This window comes from Gossypium arboreum, unplaced genomic scaffold, assembly GCF_025698485.1.
Source record: "Gossypium arboreum isolate Shixiya-1 unplaced genomic scaffold, ASM2569848v2 Contig00587, whole genome shotgun sequence".
In the NCBI taxonomy this organism is placed as follows: domain Eukaryota; kingdom Viridiplantae; phylum Streptophyta; class Magnoliopsida; order Malvales; family Malvaceae; genus Gossypium; species Gossypium arboreum.
Window position 1 is genome coordinate 1 of NW_026440701.1, and position 12,501 is coordinate 12,501.

At 35.0% G+C, this 12,501-nt stretch overlaps 3 pseudogenes; 2 read left to right on the top strand and 1 right to left on the bottom strand.

The window, feature by feature from the left end:
• Nucleotides 1–9: 9 nt before the first annotated feature.
• On the bottom strand, nt 10–1,115 carry LOC128289178 (ATP synthase subunit beta, chloroplastic-like; annotated as a pseudogene).
• Nucleotides 1,116–1,984: 869 nt separating this feature from the next.
• Nucleotides 1,985–3,591, top strand: LOC128289179 (ribulose bisphosphate carboxylase large chain-like; annotated as a pseudogene).
• Nucleotides 3,592–4,267: 676 nt separating this feature from the next.
• On the top strand, nt 4,268–10,357 carry LOC128289180 (uncharacterized; annotated as a pseudogene).
• Nucleotides 10,358–12,501: the final 2,144 nt, after the last annotated feature.

Here is a 12,501-nt window from a genome sequence, read left to right on the forward strand (position 1 = left end):
ATAATGGACGTTGAGTCCTAAAAGGATCTACCGCTGGATAAATACCTTTGGCAGCTAATCCTCTTGATAGTACGGTAGTAGCATCTAAATGCGCAAATGTTGTGGCAGGGGCAGGGTCGGTCAAATCATCCGCAGGTACATAAACTGCTTGAATAGAAGTTATGGATCCTCCTTGGTAAAGTAATTCTTTCTTGTAAAGTACCCATTTCGTACTAAGGGTGGGTTGATAACCCACAGCGGAAGGCATTCTACCCAATAAGGCAGATACTTTCGGATCCTTGGACAAAACGGAAGATATTGTCTATAAATGAAGTACGTCTTGTTCATTAACATCTCAGAAATATTCCGCCATAATTGAGGGCAGTCAATCCAACTCTCATACGAGCTCCTGGCGGTTCATTCATCTGACCGTAGACTAAAAGCCACTTTTTTGATTCCGCAAGATTTTGTTCATTAATTACTCCAGATTCTTTCATTTCCATGTAAAGATCATTTTCCTTCACAGAGTCCGTTCACCTACTCCGCCAAATACGGATACGCCCCCATGAGCTTTGGCAATGTTGTTGATCAATTCCATAATGAGTACTGTTTTACCTACAGCCCCCCAAATAGTCCGATTTTTCCTCCACGACGATAAGGAGCTAAAAGATCGACTACTTTAATTCCTGTTTCAAAAATAGAATATTTTGTATCTAATTGTATGAAAGCAGGCGCTGGATTTATGAATAGGGGATGTTGTGCGAGTATCTACAGGACCTAAATTATCAACTTGGGCTCCCCAAGCATTAAAATTCGTCCTAAAGGTCGCTCCGCCGACTGGAACACTTAAAACAGCTCCATGTCAATCACTTCCATTCCTCTCGTTAGACCATCTGTAGCGCTCATAGCTACAGCTCTAACTCGATTATTTCCTAATAATTGCTGTACCTCACAAGTTACATTAATTTGTTGACCGGCGGTATCTTGACCCTATAACTACTAGGGCGTTGTAAATATTAAGCATCTTGCCCGAGAAGGCTACATCAGTACTGGACCGATGATTTGAGAAATACGCCCCAGATTTTCTTTTTCAAGCGTGGAAACTCCAGGAACAAAGTAGTAGGATTTATTTTCATAATAAGTGAAATATGTCAATTTTTTCCAAAATTATCTAATACAAAATAAATCTTCGACAGGAGGTTGATCGGTTAATTCAATAAGAAATGGGGTTAGCGCTCGATTTCGTTGGTCCCATCAATTCAAGTGCATACCAATTGGATTGGTTCCTTATTCAATGAAGGAATTTTAAGTTCAACCAACCTATTTTCAAAATAGGAAGTGGATAAATAAAAAATTTTGGGAGAGTCTTTCATTTGTCCATCATTATAAACAACACCATCCATATTATCTATGGAATTCGAACGAACTCTATTTATGATTCCTTATTTCTATCTCATTAGCCTTGTTTCAATTTCATTTCATATTTTATTTTAGCATATCGATTTTTTTACTTTACGTCCAACCTCTCCCCTTTTTCCATCTATATTCCTTTTTTCATTTCAGGGCCGAATTACGCCTGTTTTTCACATCTAGGATTTACATATACAACATATATTACTGTCAAGGGTGAATTTCTTATTTTATTGAGCTTATAATATATAATTTATATTAGATGTTAGAATATTAATTCTATTATATATTTATCTATTCTATTATATATATATTCTAATATATATTAGTATTATTTTATATTATTTATCTATTTCTTATCTATTTCTATTTCATTTATTTCATTTGCATTTAGAATTTTGATTCAAAAAAAAGTAAGGAATTATAAACTTGAAAAACACGGATCAGGTTGCGCCATACATATGAAAGAATATAGAATAATGATGTATTTGGCGAATCAAATACCATGGTCTAATAAGGAACCTTTCGGATTCGTTGATAATTTTTTGAAAGATTTCTTCGAAAAGGTTTCATTAACTCCTCATTTATATCAGTAGACCTTGTTGTTGCGAGAATTTTAATTCATGAGTTGTAGGGAGGGACTTATGTCACCACAAACAGAGACTAAAGCAAGTGTTGGATTCAAAGCTGGTGTTAAAGAGTATAAATTGACTTATTATACTCCTGAATATGAAGTCAAAGATACTGATATCTTGGCAGCCTTCGAGTAACTCCTCAACCCGGAGTTCCGCCTGAGGAAGCAGGGGCCGCGGTAGCTGCTGAATCTTCTACTGGTACATGGACAACCGTGTGGACCGATGGGCTTACCAGCCTTGATCGTTACAAAGGGCGATGCTACGACATTGAGCCCGTTCCTGGAGAAGAAGATCAATATATATGTTATGTAGCTTACCCTTTAGACCTTTTGAAGAAGGTTCTGTTACTAACATGTTTACTTCCATTGTGGGTAATGTATTTGGGTTCAAAGCCCTGCGCTCTACGTCTAGAGGATCTGCGAGTCCCTACTGCTTATATTAAAACTTTCCAAGGCCCGCCTCATGGCATCCAGGTTGAAAGAGATAAATTGAACAAGTATGGTCGCCCCCTATTAGGATGTACTATTAAACCTAAATTGGGGTTATCCGCTAAGAACTACGGTAGAGCAGTTTATGAATGTCTACGTGGCGGGCTTGATTTTACCAAAGATGATGAGAATGTGAACTCCCAACCATTTATGCGCTGGAGAGACCGTTTCTTATTTTGTGCCGAAGCAATTTATAAATCACAGGCTAAAACAGGTGAAATCAAAGGGAATTACTTGAATGCTACTGCAGGTACATGTGAAGAAATGATCAAAAGGGCCATGTGTGCTAGAAGGTGGGAGTTCCTATCGTAATGCGACTACTTAACAGGTGGGTTCACCGCAAATACTAGCTTGGCTCATTATTGCCGAGATAATGGTCTACTTCTTCACATCCATCGCGCAATGCACGCAGTTATTGATGAAACAGAAGAATCATGGTATGCACTTTCATTAGCTAGCTAAAGCTTTACGTATGTCTGGTGGAGATCATATTCACGCTGGTACAGTAGTATGTAAACTTGAAGGAGAAAGGACATAACTTTGGGCTTTGTTGATTTACTACGTGATGATTTTATTGAAAAGATCGAAGCCGTGGTATTTATTTCACTCAAGATTGGGTTTCTATGCCAGGTGTTCTGCCCGTAGCTTCCGGGGTATTCACGTTTGGCATATGCCTGCTGACCGAGATCTTTGGAGATGATTCCGTACTACAATTCGGTGGAGGAACTTTAGGACACCCTTGAGGAAATGCACCGGTGCTGTAGCTAATCGAGTAGCTTTAGAAGCATGTGTACAAGCTCGTAATGAGGGACGTGACCTTGCTTACGCGAGGTAATGAAATTATCCGCGAGGCTAGCAAATGGAGTCCTGAACTAGCTGCTGCTTGTGAATATGGAAGGCGATCAAATTTGAATTCGACGCAGTGGATAAATTAGATAAAGTGGAAAAATGAGATAAACCAGCTTCATAAATCAAATTTGAATTCGAAGCAATGGATACTTTGTAATCCAGTAATTACTGTCGGTTTGTTGAATTGCAATTAAACTCGGCCCAATCTTTTACTAAAAGGATTGAGCCGATTCTATTATCTATATTTTTGATAGATATATTTTATCTAGATATACAAGATCTTAAATACAAAATAAAAGACTAAACACAACTCAAATTTTCTCCTGGGTCCATAATTAATCCTATGTATATGGATCCTTAGGATTGGATGTATTCTTTTTCTATCCTATACCACGGTTTCGGATCATGGATCGAGCCAAGCATCACAACTTCTTCTACCCATCCTGTATGTTTGTCCTTTTGGCTCCGTGTTGGAATAGAAACTTATTGTATTAGTAGACGAGATTTTACGAAAAGGTTCTTGATAGGAGAAAAAATTTCTTTTCAATTTTTCAGTGCGGATTTTACACAACATGGGGAAATCACTATTTCTAATTGAAAATTGATATTTCTAATTCAAAAGAAAAAGAAGCTCTATCCTATCATATATAATGAACTGCTACTCTAGGTTCTCACAAAGAGAATCGTTTCTTTCAATATTCACTCATTGTTCGTTAATAACCCTAGTGATTGTATCTAGTATACGTATTCTGATAGGAAATAAAATATTCAATTGATTTTTCATCAGAATGACTATTCATCTACTGTACTTTCATGGAAATAGAGGCAAAGCTCTATGGAAAATCATGGTTCAATTTGATCTTGTCTAAGGAGAATTAGAATACAGATGTGGGCTAAAGTAAATCAATGGATAGCCGCCTTGGTCCTGTTGAAAATACTACTGTAAACGAAGACCCGACTAGAAATGATACGGATAAAAACATTCATGATTGTAGTGACAGCTCTAGTTATTACAGTAAGGTTGATCATTTTAGTTGACGTCAAAGACATTCAGAATTTCATTTCTGATGACACCCTTTTAATTAGGGATAGTAATCAGGACCGTTATTCCATATATTTTGATAGTGAAAATCAAATTTTTGAGCTTAACAATGATCATTCTTTTTGAGTGAACTAGAAAGTTTTTTATAGTTATCATAATTCTAGTTATATGAATAATGGATCAAAAATGATGAGCCCACTATCATTTTAACTTGTATGATAATGATACTAACTGTGGTTGGAATAATCACATTAATAGTTGTATTGACTCTTATCTTCGTTCTCAAATCTGTATTGATAGTTCCATTTTAAGTAGGTAGTGACAATTCCAATGATAATTATATTTATAATTACATTTGCGGCGAAGGTGGAAATAGTAGTGAAGGCAAAATTTCGATATAATAACTCTGTGAAAATGGTAATGATTTAACTCTAAAAGAAAGTTCTAATGATCTCGATCTATACAAGGATTTGTGGGTTCAATGCAGATGCGAAAATTGTTATGGAGTAAATTATAAGAAATCGCTTAATTCAAAATGAATATTTGTGAACAATGTGGATATCATTTGAAAATGAGGAGTTCAGATAGAATCGAACTTTCGATTGATCCAGGCACTTGAGGTCCTATGGATGAAGAACATGATCTCTCTGGATCCCATTGAATTTCCAGTCTGAAGAAGAGCTTTATAAAGATCGTATTGATTTTTATCAAAGAAAGACAGGATTAACTGAGGCTATTCAAACAGGCACGGGTCAACTAAACGGTATTCCTATAGCAATCAGGGATTATGGATTTTTCAGTTTATGGGGGAGTATGGGATCTGTAGTAGGCGAGAAAATCACCCGTTTGATCGAATATGCTACCAATAATTTTTACCTCTTATTCTAGTGTGTGCTTCCGGAGGAACACGCATGCAAGAAAGGAAGTTTGAGCTTGATGCAAATGGCTAAAATATCTTCCGCTTTATATGATTATCAATCAAATAAAAGTTATTTTATGTATCAATTCTACATCTCCTACTACTGGTGGAGTGACTGCGAGTTTTGGTATGTTGGGGATATCATTGCTTGCTGAACCCAATACCTATATTGCATTTGCGGGTAAAAAGTAATTGAGCAAACATTGAATAAAACAATACCGGAAGGTTCACAGGCGGCTGAATATTTATTCCATAAGGGTTTATTCGATCCAATCGTACCACGTAATCCTTCAAAAGGTGTTCTGGTGAGTTAGTTTCAGCTCCACGGTTTTCCTTTGAATCAAATTCAATCAAGTAGAGTCTTAAGTGAAATTTTTTATTTGTAGTGAAAAGGTAGTTAGTTAGTTTATCAGAATCAAAGTCAAAGCCCGCGTAATGGGCTTTGACTTTGTGACAAAAAAAGGAATTGTCGAAAAACAAATTATGTGGATAATTATTATTATCATTATCCGATATTACTAATGAGTAAACCTCTAGCAACAAGATAAAAAGCGAATTTTTCCTTCTGTGAAATGAAATTCGAATTTGGAGAGACAAATAAAACAATTTTATCCTCCTCTATTGCGTATGTATATAGAATTTAAATAGAGAAAAAATAGAATAGAAATATAGAGTTTTGCATCTTTCTATATCTCCCGAAAATTCTATTTTTACTAATAATCCCTGTTCTTGGATCGGATTCTAACGAATCGAATCTTTCGACAATTTGTAATAAACTCTTTCTTTATTAAATTCAAAAATGCAAATTAGAAGACAAGAACAATAGAATAATAAGAAAAGTAAGAATAAAGTAAGATAATAAAGAAAGTGGATTATCTTATCATATACATCTATTTTATTTGATTTAAAAAGATGGGCAAGTCCTTTTATTTAATTCTACATTCCTTGCACTTATTAGATATCTATTAGATATATAGATTCGCTTAGATATACTTAGTATTTAGATATAATTAGTATAATATACGAATTATAATATAATCGTTATAAGATATATTTCTAACTAAACAATATAACAATAACAGGTACAAATATTAAATTGAAAGTACCCATTTTATGACAACTTTCAGCAGTTTTTCCTCTATTTTTGTGCCTTTAGTAGGCCTAGTATTTCCGGCAATTGCAATGGCTTCTTTATCTTTGTATGTTCAAAAAACTAAGATTTTTTTAGATTCGATGGGGCCAAGACCAAATCTTATCTATTTTTTCAAGACTTAGATGTCATGGATACCTATTTAGTAGAATATTGTATAACATCAGCTTACCCGAACCGAACATAAATGAAAAAGCCCTCTTATGCATACGTAAACATGGTATAGGGTTAAATGAATTATAGCAAGTGGATCGGTACCGAACGGATGTATGAAATTAAAGTCTATATATCTAGTAGATCCGTATAGGCGATCATATAAAGGGATGATTTTAGATCGAAGCAATTTGATGAATTCCTTCTAAAGTTCATATCAAAATAGTACTAGTTGATGAGAGTTACTTCGGAAACAAAAAAAAGTAAAGTCGAATTTTTTGGTTATTCTCTCAATTCGAATAAAATGCAACTGGATCTAGTATGTATGAGTTGGCGATCAGAATCTATATGGATAGAATTTATAGTGGGATCTCGAAAACAAGCAATTTTGCTGGGCCTTTATCCTTTTTTGGTTCATTGGGTTTTTATTAGTTGGAACTTCTAGTTATCTTGGTAGGAATTTGATATCTTTATTTCCGTCTCAGCAAATAGTTTTTTCCACAAGGAATCGTGATGTCTTTCTATGGGATCGCAGGCCTCTTTATTAGTTCCTATTTGTGGTGCACAATTTTTTGGAATGTAGGCAGTGGTTATGATCGATTCGATAGAAAGGAGGAATAGTCTGTATTTTCGTTGGGGTTTTCCTGGAAAAAATCGTCGCATCTTTCTACGATTCCTTATGAAGATATTCAGTCCATCAGAATAGAAGTTAAAGGGTATTTATGCTCGTCGTGTCCTTTATATGGAAATCAGAGGCCCAGGGGCCGTTCCCTTGACTCGTACTGATGAGAATTTGACTCCGCGCGAAATTGAACAAAAAGCTGCTGAATTGGCCTATTTTTTGCGTGTACCGATTGAAGTCTTTTGAAATGAATTGCAGAATAAAAGCTTTCTCGCCGGGAGGAAAAAGCTCAATCCAAGAATCCTCTTTTTTCTATAGCAGAACTAAACTGAAGTTTCTTCAGAATGCCCATTCAAACCAAAGCGGACGTATACGGAAGAGTCATAACATAAAAAAACAGTTTTTTTTGTCCACAAAATAGTTTTTATGCGTCTGTAAATGTAAAACCGCTCAACAATTCAGTAACAAAATAAGCAAAGAAATCGAAATACTGGATTCATCTCATATATCAAATCAAATAAAGACTTTCCTTTTTATTTGCAATATTTGGAGTTGATACGTTAGATACAGATAGATCATATCTTGTAAATTTTCTCTACTTTTCTTTTCTCAATCGGCCCCTCCCCTTTTATCCTTTCTTTTGTGCTCCCTTAAGAGCTAAAGAACTAAACAAGTGGATTTCTTTCTTATAACATAATGATAAACGTAATGATAACTTTTCTGTCTTTTTTTGTCACTCATTTTTGATCAGCATAATATTTTTCCTAATTTTTTTTTCAATTATTGCTGGACTCTAGACTATATATAGTTTAGATAACCCGCGAAAATTTTCGACATATTTGATTGCGATCTTGATATAGACAGGGCGCTCCTTCATCTCAAAATCTAAATAGAACAATCTTTATTATTTGAAGCGGTTCTTTCAGGCAGTTATCAAAATAGGGCAATTGCTTCGAATTTGATCAATTGTGATATATGGAAACAAAAACAATATAACAATAATATATATATTTCATTCGAATTCAAAGTGGATTCTTATTTTCTATATTCTGTATTCTTTTTAGATTCAATTAGATTCAGGGCTAAGCACTGAATCAAAAAAAACAGAGAATAGATTCATGGGCCCCTACTTTTATAATATAATGAAAGGCATGCTTGATAGAAAGATTAGATCACATAAAGTCAACGAATGAGGTGGGTTCATTAACAACTCACAGATGAAAAAATGGCAAAAAAGAATTCACTCCCCTTCTATATCTTGCATCTATAGTATTTTTGCCTGGTGGATCTCTCTCTCATTTAATAAAGTCTGAAATCTTGGATTACTAATTGGTGGGATACTAGGCAATCCCGAAACTTTTTGAATGATATTCAAGAAAAGAGTATTCTAGAACAATTCATAGAAGTAGAAGAACTCTTCCTGTTGGACGAAATGATAAAGAATACCCGAAACACATCTACAAAAGCTTCGTATAGGAATCCAAAAGAAACGATCCAATTGATCAAAGCTGCACAATGAGGATCATATCCATACGATTTTGCACTTCTCGACCAATCTAATCTGTTTCGTTATTCTAAGTGGTTATTCTATTTTGGGGAATGAAGAACTTCTTATTCTTAACTCTTGGGTTCAAAATTCCTATATAATTTAAGCGACACAATAAAGCTTTTCTATTCTTTTATTAACAGATTTATGTATAGGATTTCATTCGCCCACAGTTGGGAACTAATGATTGGCTCTATATACAAGATTTTGGATTTGCTCATAATGATCAAATTATATCTGGTCTTGTTTCTACTTTTCCAGTCATTCTAGATACAATTTTAAAATATTGGATCTTTCGTTATTTAAATCGTGTATCTCCGTCACTTGTAGTTGTTATCATTCAATGAATGACTGAAAAATGATTCTGGATTCAATTAGAATCTTTTTCTTACTTTCGAGATAAGCAAAGCATGCAAGTCGTACTTACTTTACTCTTTCTACCCATCAGGAGAATACAATTTCTCCTCTGTTTCAGTCATTTTTTTCAGTTTTCAGTAAAAGTAAATAGCAGAATCGTGGCTGGGGAACTATACTAGTGACCTACCTAATTTATTATAGAAATTTTCAGGATCAATGATTGGACCATGCAAACTAAATACTTTTTCTTGGATAAAGGAGAGATTACTCGATCCATTTCCGTATCGCTCATGATCTATATAATAACGGGGCTTCCATTTCAAATGCATATCCCATTTTGCGCAGCAGGGTATGAAAATCCACGAGAAGCAACTGGGCGTATTGTATATGCCAATTGCCATTTAGCGAATAAACCCGTGGATATTGAGGTTCCACAAGCGGTACTTCCTGATACTGTATTTGAAGCGGTTGTTAGAATTCCTTATGATATGCAACTGAAACAAGTTCTTGCTAATGGTAAGAAAGGGCTTTGAATGTGGGTGCTGTTCTTATTTTACCAGAGGGTTTGAGTTAGCCCCGCCTACAGATCGTATTTCTTGAGATGAAAGAAAGATAGGCAATCTGTCTTTTCAGAACTACCGCCCACTAAGAAAAATATTCTTGTGATAGGTCCTGTTCCTGGTAAAAAATATGGTGAAATCACCTTTTCCTATTCTTTCCCCCAGACCCTGCTAGTAATAAGGATGCTCATTTCTTAAAATATCCCATATACGTAGGCGGAAACAGGGGAAGGGGGCCAGATTTATCCCCGACAGGAACAAAAGTAACAATACTGTTTATAATGCTACGGCAACAGGTATAGTAAGCAAAATCATACGAAAAGAAAAGGGGTACGAAATAACCATAACGGATGCCTTGGATGGACATCAAGTGGTTGATATTATCCCCCAGGACCAGAACTTCTTGTTTCAGAGGTGAATCTATCAAACTCGATCAACCATTAACAATTAATCCTAATGTGGGTGGATTTGGTCAGGGGGATGCAGAAATAGTACTTCAAGACCCACTACGCGTCCAAGGTCTTTTGTTCTTCTTGGCATCTATTGTTTTTGCACAAATCTTTTTGGTTCTTAAAAAGAAACAGTTTGAGAAGGTTCAAGTGTCCGAAATGAATTTCTAGATCTGTGGATTTATCAACATCAAATTTGTAAAAGAACAAATTATTCCTGGCAATTAGGTTAGGTATAATGAAAAAGGGATGAAAAAGTCTTTTTGCTTGTTTCTATTCTTTCTCTAGGAATTGCTTTACCGCATTCAAAATTCAAAACAAAATATGTATATTGTGAAGAAGACTATTTGTCTTTACCTCTTTTTCTTTTTCAATCTAAATTGGACTAAATTGGGGGGTGTAATTATATTCCTATTGTCAGTGTCAGATTTAAATGTTACAGAATAGGTTTTGTTTTCTAAATTCAATTTGGTAGATACTAAACATAAGATAAGTAAGTGGAGAATAGAAAGGAAGGATAAATTAAATGAGGAGACAAATAATTACAGGAGTATTCTTCGTCTTTCTAGCCTTCGACACAAGAAAAGGTGTGTAAAATTCCTTTTCTTGTGTCGAAATAATCTTTAATTCAGGACCCGTTCGTCAAAGATTTCTATTCTTAGTTTCGATTTTTCCAGATTTTTCAGAACCCTTTATTTTTCGATTTACTTATAATAGAATAAGTAATAAGGATAATATAATAAGTATAAAATAAGTCAGAAATAAGTATAATATACTAAGTAATGGACAACCAAAAAAAAGAAGGAATCCTTACCGATTTTTTGATAAAAATAGAATCAAGGCGATAAACTTATAAAATAATTTCAAACTTTGATGAAATACTAAAATAAATCGAGTAAGGTTAGACTAGTCTAGAAAAGGTTTGAATCTGGTCGACAGAAAAAAAAAGAAATATTAAATATATATTGTATTGTGTCATCCAATTGAGTGATTCCTTTTTTTCTTCTAACCTTGAAAGTATCGATAGATACTATCGAAGAGCAGATGCTATGAATCAATTAATTGAAATTGAGTTCATTTTTCCAAAAAATCATCGGAAAAAGTGATCCATTTGTTGTCATTTATACGACCAAAATATTATGATCATGATCATTAAGAATTCAACGGGACCCTTCCTCGCGAATCAGACAAAGAAAGAGGAGGCGGGCCCCGTTGAGTTCTTACCTTTCATGCCTATAACTTGGATTCGTCCCATTATCCATTATTCCATATTACAGGGACGAACCCAATCCAGAATATGAACCATAAAAGAAAATACCTATTAAACCGATCACAGGAATACCAGTTACCGTACCTATTATCCAAGAGAATCCTTCCAGTAGTATCGGCCATTTATCCCCTTCCTCCGCATTTCATCAAGTGGTCATACTAAAGACATAAACAGTCATAGATAATTATGAGATACAATCCTTCCGAATGGGATAAGAGAATTCCTACTATTATTTAGTATTCTACTACTTTTTTTCTTAATTGAAGAAATAATTGGAAAATAAAACAGCAAGTACAAAATGAGTAATAACCCCAGTAGAGACTGGTACGATTCAATTCAACATTTTGTTCGTTCGGGTTTGATTGTGTCATAGCTCTATAATTAATTCGAATTAGGTTTATCGTTGGATGAACTGCATTGCTGATATTGACCCCAAAAAAAGAAACGGTAGGTACAGCTAGTCCGTGAACAGCCAACCATCGCACTGTAAAAATTGGATAGGTTCGATCTATGGTCATTGGGTCCTCCTAAAAGATCTACTAAATTCATCGAGTTGTTCAAAGAATCAAAACGGCCAGTTATTAATGGAATTCCTTGTCGGCTCTCTGTAAAATACTCGTTTGGACGAGGCTTGCAAACACATCATAAGCTAAACCTGTGCTGACGAATAACCAACCCGCGATGAATAGGGAAGGTATAGTAATACTATGAATGACCCAGTATCGAATACTGGTAATAATATCAACAAAGAACGTTCTCCTGCTTTGAGACATGCCGAGGCTCCACATATTCTTGTAGGGGATCGATTCCGTAAAAAGATGGGATCAGTAAATGAGAATTCACCGAAACTAAATCTTTGTGAGATCGTCAATATTGTACCAAAGGTATTTTTAGAGTATACCGAATCAGTATAGCTATCCTTCTTCTGACACAGCAACGCAATTTCAAACAGTATATCGACGTGAAGTGCTAGATAATTTCTTTCTCTTCTTGCTTCGTCGATGTATAACCAGGTATCATGCAATAGAAAATTCCTCAAATTCCTGGAGGTATTGGCTTGGGCCTAGAAACG